Raw genomic sequence first — 13,612 nt, forward strand, 5'->3', positions numbered from 1 at the left:
TTTTATGGCTCAAACTACGCCTGGAAGTAGAGTTGAGAATGGGGACTAAGAATCAGGTGGGCAGGCATCTTGGTCAAGTGGAGCTGACACTGGGTTCCAGTCTCTCCAAAGGCATGATGGGTCCTCAGAGCTTCCTCTGAATCATGAGGGTGTTGAGCTCCGTTATCCCTGACTTCTGAAGAAGGTGGACTGCCTTGGACTCCATACACAATTTTAATAGGTATCAATTTTCACAAAATATCTGTTATAATTTGCTACCATTTTGTAGTTGTTTAGGAAATTGTGAGCAATTAGACACCTGCTATGTAAATTGTAGCTGAATCTTTATCTTGGGAAACATTGAAATACCATTTCCGCCCACCCCTCCTCCCAGTTCTTCAATCAAAAATTCTTTTGAGTTGTTCTTTCATAGGTAAATATTAAAAAGTTTTTATAAAATGACTCAGTGTATTTTAAAAATGAACTGAAAGGGAAAAGACATTGATGCCTACTTGTTACACTGAAAGACCTTGTTTAAAAAAAAATTAGAAACCTTATGAAAATATATTTAAGCTATGAAGTTTATCATATTTTCATTTTTAAATTATAGCAGAGTTTATGGAACAGTTTACTTTTTAAATTGTAGCAGAATTTATGGAACAATTTACATTTACATTACGGAGAGATTAGTTATATAATAATCTTGGTCCTAAGAAATGTTCAAGTTCTGTACTCACTGGTCAAATGGTCATTATTTTTTTCAGTGCTAAGAGATTTAGTTTCAGGTAAAGAAAAGGAAAACACAAATGGAACAAAAGATTAAAAACAGTAACAAGAAACTTACCACAGAAATAAAGATATAACCAATGATGTGTCTGTACAAGTGACAGAATTGTTGGGAGCAGATGAGCTGTACAAGCTTTATGGTGGGGATATGATTTCAGAATTAGCTCTATGTTATTTGTGCCTAGGAGATTAGGGATTGGTGTGCAAACAGAATCCCATTAATACTCTCATCTGAACCATGACTTCCACCTACTCCACAGTAGACTGAAACCTTTCAGTAGATAGAAGTAGGCAAATAATCAGATACTAAGTTTAATTTCTTTGCCAGTGTGTTTCAACAGTTGGTGGTTTTACTAACCAGAAATTAAACTGAGGGACTGGCTGAGATAGGATTCAGTAATAAGGTTGTCTAGATATGAAGTAACTATCTCCCACAGGAGAGTTGACAGCATATTGTGCGGCGTTACAATTAAGAGATGAGAGCAAAGCATTAGCTTATCATTTGATAAGCATTTTTTTTTCATTTTTATAAAAAGACCAATGACTCACTTTTCCTAAAAAGCTATTGGCCTTTCATTAGTATTACCTAAGAAGATAGATGGCCAACTGGGTCCTGGCACTATTTTCACCTTGGAAACTACTGTGTCCTTTGTATGTTAAGTATTTCAGGAAAATGGGAAGGATTCTGAAAAGGCTGTGTGTTACTTCCCACGTAAGCTCTCACTGTCCAGCAGCCACCGGCCCTTCTCTGTGCTCCGTATCCTATTGCAGTATGAATTACAGGATGCTGTGCCTGTCTGTTAGTACCAACACCGTGTGTGGGGTAGGGGTTGTAACCAGTCTCTGGATGTGTATGGTACTATGAAACACTTTATAATTCTATAGTTGTATGGCGGTGTTAAGCCACAAATGTATAAAGAACAATAGTTTCTATTGCTTACTGCTGTGTTTTAAAATATTGTTTCTGAAATAATATATTTAGAGTTCCTTTAGAGTAATTATTTTTAAAAACTATTGCCAAATATCCTGTAAAATGAACAAAAGCCACTTCATCTTGGTTAACATTTTAGCCTTATGTTAGAGTACATTATCTTGATTTTGCATGATTAAAATATTTTTGAAGAGCTGGAACAAATGACTTGCTGTTTTTCTATGATTAGACATATTTTTATGATTATCATATGAGATCAACATTATTTCCTTTTATGTTGTAAAATAAATATTTGATTTTGAAGGGTGAAATCTTACATGTGAAGTTATTTTTGTTGCAAGATTCTGGAGGGCAAATCGCATGTGTAAATACTTGGATGTTTATTGTTTCTTGTTTTTGCTTTTCTCTAATTGCAAAGTTTAAAAAGTATGTTGAACACAGATAAATGAAAATGAATAATTAATGGAGATGACCTTCTTCACTAAAATAGTTCTGGTCTTTTTAATAAGAGTATAGTTGACACACAAGTTTACATTAGTTTCAGGTGTACAACAGGTGATTCAGTTTCTCTGTACGTCACGCCCAGATCATTACAAGCGTAGCTACCAGCCGTCACCCTACAACGCTGTTACAATAGCATTGTAAGAAGTCAAATGTTTGACTTAGAGAAATGCAGCTGTGAGGTGGAAGGGAAGAGGTTGCTCTAGATATCATGGGACTGTGTGGCTGAGGATGAAGAGGGGCTTGGCTCGACTGCTCTAGATAGGCAGGAAGAGAGAACAAGAGAACTAAGAATAGACTGTGGTAAGAATCAGGATGAAATGACATTGTGCATCATTGAGAAACTGTTAGAGAGGGAAAAAATAACAGCCACAGTGGTGAGGGAGCATGATTTTTAACTGCAGCCTTTGGGATTAATTGTTTAGTAGAGAGGAGTGCACGCAATTACTTTCATGAGAGAAGAATGGGCACATTGTGGTGATAGAAAATGGAGAAGTTTTCTTTTCCCCAAACGTTGAATGCCTGTAGGCAATGTAAAATCCTCAGAGATTGGACGAGAAAGTCAAGACTGAGTCTGCATTTCTTTAAGAGCATAAAATTTAATATGGAGAGAATTTGGAACAAAGATTTATAATGTGTTCCTTATTTTAAACCTCAAGTGGATGCAAAGCAGGCAAGCTGGTGTTCCAGGGAGGGAAGGAAATCCCAGCCTGGATAAAAGTAATGATGGGCAGTTTGGCTTCTTGTAGGTGATTTTACGCTTTGGCTATTGTGACTAAGGGGCTGAACTGACAGAGGGAACGTATAAAGGATTATTCTGCCCTTGGGATTATCCCTGAGAAAATGTTGGATTAATTGGAAGAGCATTTAAAAATAGGTTACTAAACTGGGGTGCCTGGGTGGCTCAGGCGTTAAGGGCCTGCCTTCGGCTCAGGTCATGGTCCCGGGGTCCTGGGATCGGGCCCTGCATCGGGCTCCCTGCTCGGCGGGAAGCCTGCTTCTCCCTCTCCCACTCCCCCTGCTTGTGTTCCCTCTCTCGCTGTGTCTCTCTCTGTCAAATAAATAAGTGAAATCTTTAAAAAAAAAATAAGTTACTAAAGACAGAGATTAGAGAGCCAGCATGGATTTGACTTAACTACTCAGGAAAACTGGGTTTATTAAGTAATTTTGCTAATACTAGTTACCATTCTACTATTTTTATAACCTTGGTGTATACTTAACACTACCAGTGAATATATAAATATTTTCTTTTCAAATGGTATATAACATTTTTGTTGTGATTGAAATAGCCTGTTTTCTCAACTCTCAGCTTTGGAAAAGGAAGATTTTAGAGGAAGAAGAATAAACAAAGAAGTGGTAGATGATGTGAACCAAATGAGATCTGACAGCTTACCTCAGAAAGCTGAGCTTGTCTGAGATCTTTGAATGGATGATTTGACTCTTGTCAGAAAGAGAAGTTCAAGAAAAAGCCCTGAAGGAGTAAAAAGTGAGGGCAAAAAGGTATTTTGTTTAATGGAGCAGAGCTGACTTTCAGGCCAGAGACTTGGATCCACATGGCAAAACCATCACTTATAGTTGGCTGTGTGGCTTTGGACAAGTCATGTAAATTCTCAGGGTCTTTGGTCTCTCATTGGTAATAATATCTATTTTGTGAGTTTCTTGAAAGGATTCAAGTGTAGGTTAAACATGAGGGACATATTCAAGATACTCCTTTGCAGTGGCTGCTAGTATTCTAGAAGAAAATGAGATGTTTGGTCATGACAGACATCATGGAGAATTTATCTCAATGGAAATCAATCTACTCTAATCTATGTTTTTCCAGATTTACAGATAGAAACAGGTATCTTATAGTTTTAGTGTCGTTTTTACTAAAAAAGCTACCAGGTATGGAATTGATGATTTTATGTTAGATATACTGATATCAACAGTATAGAAAATTTCCCTCACTGGGAATATAATGAATGTACAAAAGAGCCCTTTTTTACTCCCTTAGTATTTTTTTGAGTTGATTTCCCTTTTTTGCCAAGAATAAACTGGAGTTTGAGGCAGAACTGAAACCTTTTGATCAGGATCAGGAGATAATCTAGTTTATTTTAAGACACTATCAGTATTGATTTTTATCAAAAGCAGAAAATTTTGATTTCAAACCCTCCAAATAGATATTTACTTCATGTCTTAGTGGAAGGCCACTTAATAGTTAACACTATTTAAAAATGTGTATGTAGTTAATTCTATGAACATTGTGGCCTACTTGTTATTGTTTACTTATAATTAGAACTAGGAGGATGAATAATCTTGTGCTAAATAAATATTCATCTTTAAAACTTCTAAATTGTAGGTGTCTTCATACTGTGAAATTAAAATGGGGTCACCCTAGGTCTTGGGTCATTGTCCTGTTCAACCATTTGTCCTTTCAGAATGCCACCCACATACTATAAATAAGATATGAAATAAATACTCGTGGTGTAAAGAGAAGTTGAACAGTTTTGTTTTCTCTGGCACTCATTTCGACCGGTTTCCCCTCATTTTTCTGTTTCAATGTCCATATATGGGAAGGGGAATTACAGACTTCTATAGTTGGCAGTGAGTGTGGATCCTAATCTTCTAGATAATGAGGAGGTGACATGACTTTCCTCCCTCAAATGCTGCAGATGCAAGAGCTTGGGGTAGGACCTAAGCCTCCTGGCTCTCTATTCAGTGTGTTTGCAACGGGTGGCCCCTTTTAACTCTCGAGAACCCTTTGCTAATTAGAATGGTTTCAGAAGCATCAGTCTAGACAGTGGGTTGACCTGTGCCACAGTATTAATCGAGGACTGGAGTCCTCTCCACAGAAGAGTTTTTCTCGCTGCTGAGTGTATTTACCACTGGCCATTGATCAAGTTTGGCAGGCTCTGAAGCAGGTTCAAACATTTCCATGTGGAAGAGAAACCCACTGGGGCTCTGAAAATGAACTTTGAAAGCAGTCATCTCTGACCACGTGACTTTCTGTGCAGAGTAGCTCCTTTAGATCTCATCTCTGGGGTAACGGGGAGGTATCCGTTCGGTTGTCACCCTGACATTTCTGATCTCGTTGAATGGCTTCACTTTATCTCCAAACTGGAAACCGGGGAGCTACCTCAGAATTTTCATTTGTCACCACATCCAGTTGGACAACAAATTCTGTTAATTCTATTTCTCAAATTTGTCTCCACTCCACTCCCTCATGTGCATCCCCACTGTCCCCATAGGCCTTTATCTATTGCAAACAACTCCCAGTCTTCCCTCTGCCTTCAGAGAGAATGCAGCCTTCACAAGATCTTGGGTGCCTAACACGGGACTCAGCGCATAATAAACACTCAATAAACAATGACTGACTTAAAAAGATGTTTAGCAGTTATAAATTGAAACAAAGTGTGTAAGTTTAGGGACAGCTATTTCTGGATCCATTTCTGAAATAAAATGTTTTCCTCAAAACAAAGAGCCTTCAGAATGAGTTATTGTTATGACAAGTACAAAGATTTACGTTGAAACATTTCATAAGTATTTAATGCTTTGACAAACCTAGATCATAGTCTCTTCCTGGTTTCTTGGGTCACTTAGTAACAAATGTCATTAATTCAAATTCGAGGTTAAAAAAGGAAAGAAAATTACAGGATCCTAGTTTTCCTGCTTGGCTTGAAATTTTAGGTAAGATGAAGTATCAAAATTATAGTCAGTGGATCCACAAAGTCCCCGTTTCCATACCTGGCTGAGAGTTATATGCATGGAAATAAACAAGTGTGAGCATGAGATGAAGTCCCTCTGTACGAAAAGCATCTGGAGCGTTGGCAGAATAAAAGCAATTCCCTTAGCAGTTCACAGCAGAGCTGACTTTTTTCCCTCTGGTTTTACACTTTAGACCAAAATTCAGATTGACAGTAAAGGCCACACTTGAAGAAATGACTTTTTCCCTTACTGTTTGATTTTCTGATTATATTCCTTCTTTGATGTGGGCTTTTCTTTTTCCTACATGTTGACAACCAAATTGAAATGAAAAACTCACTTATCTTAAGATTTCATTAAATGGAAACCCTGTGGAAGTTTTCATGGATGGAAGTAAATGGTCATCCAAATTCTTTTAAACTTCATGAGCACTCTTTTTTTTTAAAATTTTATTTATTTATTTGAGAGAGAGAGAGAATGAGAGATAGAGAGCACAAGAGGGAAGAGGGTCAGAGGGAGAAGCAGACTCCCTGCTGAGCAGGGACCCCAATGTGGGACTCGATCCCGGGACTCCAGGATCATGACCTGAGCCGAAGGCAGTCTCTTAACCAACTGAGCCACTCAGGCTCCCTTCATGAGCACTCTTGATGAGCAATCCTAAGCAAGGCTTGAGTGTGTTGTATACTCAGAAAAACTTGAGCTAAACTTGACTTTGTGAAGAGGGCGACTCTTCATTCTGTTTGCCCTTTTTTAGCTGATTGTAATGAACTCAAATTATAAAAGTATAGTGAGGTCACAAAGTCACTCACACCAAACTCAGCCATGTAAAGAAAATGTAGCACCTATTTCTTAATAGCTCATCTGAGTCCAACCTCATGAGTCCCACCCTGATGTTTGGTGGGAACATCTTAAACTTGCCAATGGAACGATTTCTATCACTTCATGTTTATAGTTCTCCTTTTGGTTAAATATCTGGACTATTGAAAATTTGAATAAGAACCAGAATGACCCTGTTTCTTTTGGTAAATTGCTAGTCATTCAGGTTTTATACCCTTCTTTTTTTTCTTGCCCAATATGGAATTTGGAGGCATTGATGAGGTATACTAAATATTGTGGCAGCAGAAGAGAACAGGAGAAAAGATCGTTGGGGTGTCATCTGGATGCTCTCTGGGGATAACTATAGAGTGACTAGGCCAGCCGGCTCCTGGGTGGGTAACTGCTAAAGTTCAGCTGGTCTCAGCTGGCTATTTGGACTTCAATCTGATGGTGCTCATGGTGGAGCTGATAGCCTTCAGTCTTGAAGTTCCCACAAAGAGCAGCCAAATGGGTCTTCTGTGACCATCTCAATTCCACTGGTCCATGCCATGGTAGAAGTGGCTGCCAGAAAAGGTTCACCCAGAAGCTTCCGTCCACATAAGTCCCCGGGGAGAGTGTGAGACCAGGAAGCCTGGTGCCTTCCAGCTTCCTGATATATCTATGGATGTTTTTACAGACTCTGATATGAATTGATTAAAGAGAAGGTTATTTATGCAGAAAGCACAAGAGAAAAGAAAATAACCCCTTTAATAATAAACACAGAGTACTTTCTTTTTTTTAGTAGAATCTAGAGTTGGAACTAGAAAATAGGAAGTCCAACACCTGCATTTGCTCATAAAGAAATAGGTTTAAAGGGTTCCCTTGGATTCTGTGATGGATTTGCTGTTTAAGTTAGCTCTAACCCAGGTCTCCCAGCACCCCCAGCTCCATGCTCTTTCCATAATGCAAGGTTGCCCTTCCTGTAAGTGCAAATTTCTATGTAGTTTCCTGAATAGATACAGGCTGAAAGGTCTTCTGTTAAAATGATATGCTAAAGTCTACCTTTTAATTCACTCTTTGGTTTGAATTAGTTAAATAATAGTTATTTCAGTTTGGAGGCATCTGTGATAGAGAGAGATTTGGTTCTGTGATTTGAACCCCATCTTTTCAGCTTGGCCATGTCGCCTTGGAAAAGGCTACAAACACTTTCTGAGCTCCAATTTCTTTCTCTGTAAAATGGGAACAATATCACTCACCTGGAGATGTCTGAAGTTAGAGAACTACAGTGTTTATTCCTGACCCCAAGTAGTTAATATGCTGTTACTGTTGTTGCTGTTTCTTGAATACTTGTAGTTTCTGAGTGTTTCTTTTAAAGCCCAAAATTTAAAAGAGAGGAGGAAGGAGGAAAGGAAGAACAGGAAGAATGGAAAGACACAGAGCCAGATCTCTATATCATATTTTAGATCGGTCTTTGATTTTTCCTGAGAGTCTGTTTCCTGATTATGTAATAACACCTAATCCTTCTTTATCTAACTTGATGGTTATGAGAAAAAAAATGATATTACAAATGGAAGAAGCACTGCATAAGCTAATGTTATTATTATATTTATAATGTAATTATTTCAGGAATATTGAATAATCTACTTCTTAAATTAAGGAAAATCTATAAAATACCCATCAGGGAACTTGGCAAGAAAAATAACATAATATTTAATGGTTCAGAAAGTTAGTTTCCTCTTTATCATCACTATTTTTGTGTGGAAAGCAAAAAGATCAGTGCTGGACTTAGATTTCCCATAAGTGTTTTCAAGAGAATTTTGTCCATCAGGGTAAAACTCTGCTGATAAACATTTCTCTCCACTCTTAATCTTTAGGCCTCATACAAGTGCTCTGTAATTGCACAAATGCTGATTCAAACTAAAGTATGGGAATTCTGCTAAAGAAAATATCCAGCCCTAGGAAAAAATTTTCGAAGTGCTCATTAATGTGATAAATCAGATAATTTTTGAGTGGTAACTATACATAGATCTGTAGACTGGGAAATCTGCAAAAGAGCTGCTTTCAACTTTAAACACCTAATTATCTTGGTAAGTAGCTTCATAATGGACACCAGGGAGACTTGTCCATGTCTACATTCCCTCTTGTATATGTATTTATTGACATTCCTGCAGTTGGGGTGGAGTGAGGTTTCATGAAGAGATTTTTTTTTTCTAATATGACAGGGAATTCTCTCATAACTGGAAATGCTTCCAATTGGGAATTACCCTTCCCCCATTACCACCCCTCCTTTACTACCATCAATTTGAAGAAATTGTTATTCTGAGAATTAAACTAATAAATAAATAATGGGTGAGATTACTCTCTGCAGTCAACTTTTACAACAGACTGTCTGAAATACTTAGGGATAAATGTAACAAAACGTGTGCACAATCTGTACATTGAAAACTACAAAAGATTGTTAAGAGAAAGACAAAAAAAAAAAAGAAAGATACCATATTCTAGAACTAGAAAACTCACATTGTTAAGATGTCAATTCTCCCCAAATTGTTCTAGATTCAAAGCAAGCTCAATAGAAGTCCCAGGACTCCTTTGTAAAAATTGCCAAACTGATTCTAATAGTTATATGGAAACGTAAAGGACCTAGAGTTGCCAAAATAATTCTTAAAAAGAAAAATAAATTTGAAGGACTTCCTTTTTTTTTTTTTTAATTCAAGACTTACCTGAGAGCTACATAATCAAGATAGTGTGGCCGTGGTATAAGAATAAACAAATAGGGCGCCTGGGTGGCTCAGATGGTTGGGCGTCTGCCTTCGGCTCAGGTCATGGTCCCAGGGTCCTGGGATCGAGTCCCACATCGGGCTCCCTGCTCCTTGGGAGCCTGCTTCTCCCTCTGCTTCTCTCTCTCTCTCTCCCCTCCTCTGTCTCTCATGAATAAATAAATAAAATCTTAAAAAAAAAAGAATAAATAAATAGGGGGTGCCTGGGTGGCTCAGTTGGTTAAGCCTTCGCTCGTCATGATCCCAGGGTCCTGGGATCGAGCCCCACATTGGGCTCCCTACTCAGTGGGGAGCCTGCTTCGCTCTCTCCCTCTGCCTTCTGCTCCCCCCCTGCTTGTGTGCTCTCTCTCTCTCTCTCCGTCAAATAAATAAATAAAATCGTGTTCACACCAGTCAGAATGGCTAAAATTAACAAGTCAGGAAACGACAGATGTTGGCGGGGATGTGGAGAAAAGGGAACCCTCCTACACTGTTGGTGGGAATGCAAGCTGGTGCAGCCACTCTGGAGAAGAGTAGGGAGTTTCCTCAAAAAGTTGAAAATAGAGCTACCATACGACCCAGCAATTGCATTTACCCCAAAGATAGAAATGTAGGGATCCGAAGGGGTACGTGCACCCTGATGTTTATAGCAGCCATGTCCACAATAGCCAAACTATGGAAAGAGCCAAGATGTCCATCGACAGATGAATGGATAAAGAAGATGTGGTATATATACACAATGGAATATTATGCAGCCATCAAAAGGAATGAACTCTTGCCATTTGCAATGACGTGGATGGAACTGGAGGGTATTATGCTGAGTGAAATAAGTCAATCAGAGAAAGACATGTATATATGACCTCACTGATATGAGGAATTCTTTTTTTTTGAAAGATTTTATTTATTTATTTGAGAGAGAGAGAATGAGAGATAGAAAGCACAAGAGGGAACAGGGTCAGAGGGAGAAGCAGACTCCCTGCTGAGCAGGGACCCCGATGTGGGACTCGATCCCAGGACTCCAGGATCATGACCTTAGCCGAAGGCAGTCACTTAACCAACTAGCCATCCAGGCACCCTGATATGAGGAATTCTTAATCTCAGGAAACAAACTGAGGGTTGCTGGAGTGGTGGGGGGTGGGAGGGATGGGGTGGCTGGGTGGTAGACATTGGGGAGGGTATGTGCTATGGTGAGTGCTGTGGATTGTGTAAGACTGTTGAATCACAGACCTGTACCTCTGAAACAAATAATACATTATATGTTAAAAAAAAAAAAGAAAGTAGGAAGGAAAAATGAAGGGGGGGAATTGGAGGGGGAGAAGAACCATGAGAGACTATGGACTCTGAGAAACAAACTGAGGGTTCTAGAGGGGAGGGGGTGGGGGGATGGGTTAGCCTGGTGATGGGTATTAAAGAGGGCACGTACTGCATGGAGCACTGGGTGTTACACGCAAACAATGAATCATGGAACACTACATCAGAAACTAATGATGTAATATATGGTGATTAACATAACAAAATAAAAAATGTTAAAAAAAGGAATAACATAAATAAATGGAACATATTTCATTAAAATATCAGGTTATAACTCAAAAAAAATTTAAAGAAGGATAAACAAATAGATCAATGAAATGGAATAAAGAGTTCAGACCAACACTTATAGAAAGTCAATTGATTTTTGACAAAGGTGACAAGGTAACTTGATGAAGAAGGGTCAATGGATAGTGCTGGGACATCTCGATATTTAAACAGAAAAAAAATGAGCCTCGACTCCTACTCACACTACACAAAAATATACCCAAAGCATATCATAGAATTAGAGTAGAATCTAACCACATAAAACTTCAAAAGAAAACATAGACATTTTTCAAAACTTGAGGGGAGGCAAAGATTTTGTGGATAGAACATAACCCTATCTATAAAAACAAATAAATTGGACTTTATTAAAGTTAAAAAATCCTGCTCTTCCAAAGATACCACTAAGAAACTGAAAAGGTAAGCCACAGATTAGAAGAAAATATCTGTAATACATATATCTGAAAATGGTCTTACAGCTGGACTACATAAGGGACTCTGACAACTCAAAACTAAGACAAATGACAATTAAAAAGGGGGCAAAAGACTTGGACAGAATCGTCACCAAAATATATATATAAATCTATATGTATACACACACACACAATGGCCAGTGAGGACATGAAAATATTATTAATCATTAAGGAAGAGTAAATTAAAGTCACAATTAAGATACTATTACAAACCCACTAGAATGTTAGAATTTAAAAAGATTGACAGTATCAAGTGTTGGAAAGAATGTGGAGTAACTAGAACTTTCATACACTGCTGTTAGGAGTGTAAAATACTGTAAATACGTTGGAAAACAGATTCCCAGTTTCCTATAAAATTAAACATATACTTACATATGATTCAGGCTTAGGCATTTAATTCAAGAGAAATAAAAACCTATGTCCACAAAAAGACTGTCACGCTAATGTTCATAAAAGCTTTATTCATAATAGTCCCAGCCTAGAAACAACCCAAACACCTATTTACCAATGAATGGATAAACAATTTGTGAAATATTCGTGCACCTTATCCAGCAACAAAAAAGGAACAGGCTACTTACATGCAGCAGCACTGATGAATATAAAAAACATCCTGAGCAAAGAATGCAGACACAAAAGAATGTGTACAATTGTGTATGCTCTATGATTGTGTATATATGAAGCTCTAGAACAGGCAAAATCCACAGTGATAGAAGTTAGATCAGCAGTTGCCTGAGGAGGGGTTGGTGTTAACTGAAGAATTACGGGGGAGCCTGGGGGGAGGGTGGTGAGAGAATTATTCTATATCTTAATTATGATGATGTATACAGATGCATACATTGTCGAAGCCCACCAAATTATACACTTAAAAGAGCTGCATTTTATTATATACAAAATATAATTTGATAAAGTTAAATGCATAAACAAACAAATAAATAATAAATAAAATCTCAAAATCAGGAAAAGTAGAGCTTATGAAGTCCATCTCACTTGGAGTAAGTGTGAAGAATCTAGGAGGATAGTCATTCTCTTTTTATGCTTTTATATTCTTCATAAGAGGAACCGGTTCCTACACCCTTCCCAGAGTTTCAGGCTTACTGCCTTTCTTAGCTTACAATATAGTTCAAAGTCTTCATAAACATCAAATTAAGCAGTTGAAATTCAAATGCATTTCTACTCTGTTATTTTTCTGTCATTTCAATTTCAAGTATTCTTTGTTCTGTCTGTCAACTCAAGTGTGATATCTCCTGCTTCTCATATTTTGATTGTGGCAACTTTAATATAAGCATCTGGATCATGTTAAAAACAGGGAAAATAATTCCTCGAATTCATTCCTTATTGGAAATCTCTTCCACATTTGTCTTGCTGTCCTACTTTCTAACTAGTTTCTAACTAGTCTCCCTACCCCCAATCCATTCTACAAATTACCATGTGACTTCTAGAAGTCTTTCCTTGATTAAATCACCTGCCTTCGGACAACCCTTCATTTTGCTTACTAAATAGCATCAGACTCACTAGTTTTCCCAGTCTGTATCCTTATTATCTCTCCTAATTAATCTCCCACTATTCCCCTGTGAGTGACACATGTTCTAACTAACATTGACCACCAGTCATTCCTTGAGTACCTCTATTCTTACCTCTACCCTTGGCTTATACCTTCTTTCCACTTGTGATACTTCCCCCTCCAACTTTGCCTTTCTGGATCTCACCAGTCTTTGAAACCAGTTTGCATGACCCCTCTTTACCATCACTCACGCCTGATGTGATTCTACCAACTTAAGCATTCTTCCTTTTTCTTGCGCTTGCTCCTATATTAGTTCATAAACTCAGAAGGCTGGAGCTCAGTCTCCGACATCTTTGTCTTTCCCACAGTAGTGGCTTTGAATCTAGTAGGAAAAAATACACTAATTGAATGAATATAAAGAGTGAATCATGCAAGTTCTTGTGGTTGAAAAGCAGAAGAGTGAGAACCAGAATTTCTATCTCCCTCCCTATTCCCACTCTATTACTTTTTTCACACTGCTAGTGTTGGGAAAATTTCCCACAGGACTTTGAATTTCCTCCAGGAGAAGGATGAGGAGAGCACATTGCTCTAGACATTTAAAATTGAATCCAAGAAGGTAGTAAAATTTGCTGCAGGG

General features: G+C 38.0%; 1 protein-coding gene across 3 annotated transcripts in view; it reads left to right on the forward strand.

The window, feature by feature from the left end:
* OGFRL1 (opioid growth factor receptor like 1) overlaps nt 1-13,612 on the forward strand; it is a 69,387-nt gene that overhangs the window by 18,149 nt on the left and 37,626 nt on the right. Inside the window, exon 8 of one of the 3 annotated variants that reach the window (XM_073905181.1) lies at nt 112-2,007. The exons of the other annotated variants lie outside the window; for them this stretch is intronic. The gene's annotated coding sequence lies outside the window, so the exon portion shown is untranslated. Of the gene's footprint in view, nt 1-111; nt 2,008-13,612 lie in introns of those variants that run through there. 3 annotated transcript variants of the gene reach the window in all.

Source organism: Callorhinus ursinus, unplaced genomic scaffold, assembly GCF_003265705.2.
Source record: "Callorhinus ursinus isolate GAN/ISIS: 27379988/994484 unplaced genomic scaffold, GSC_fseal_2.0 scaffold22, whole genome shotgun sequence".
NCBI classification, from domain to species: Eukaryota; Metazoa; Chordata; class Mammalia; order Carnivora; family Otariidae; genus Callorhinus; species Callorhinus ursinus.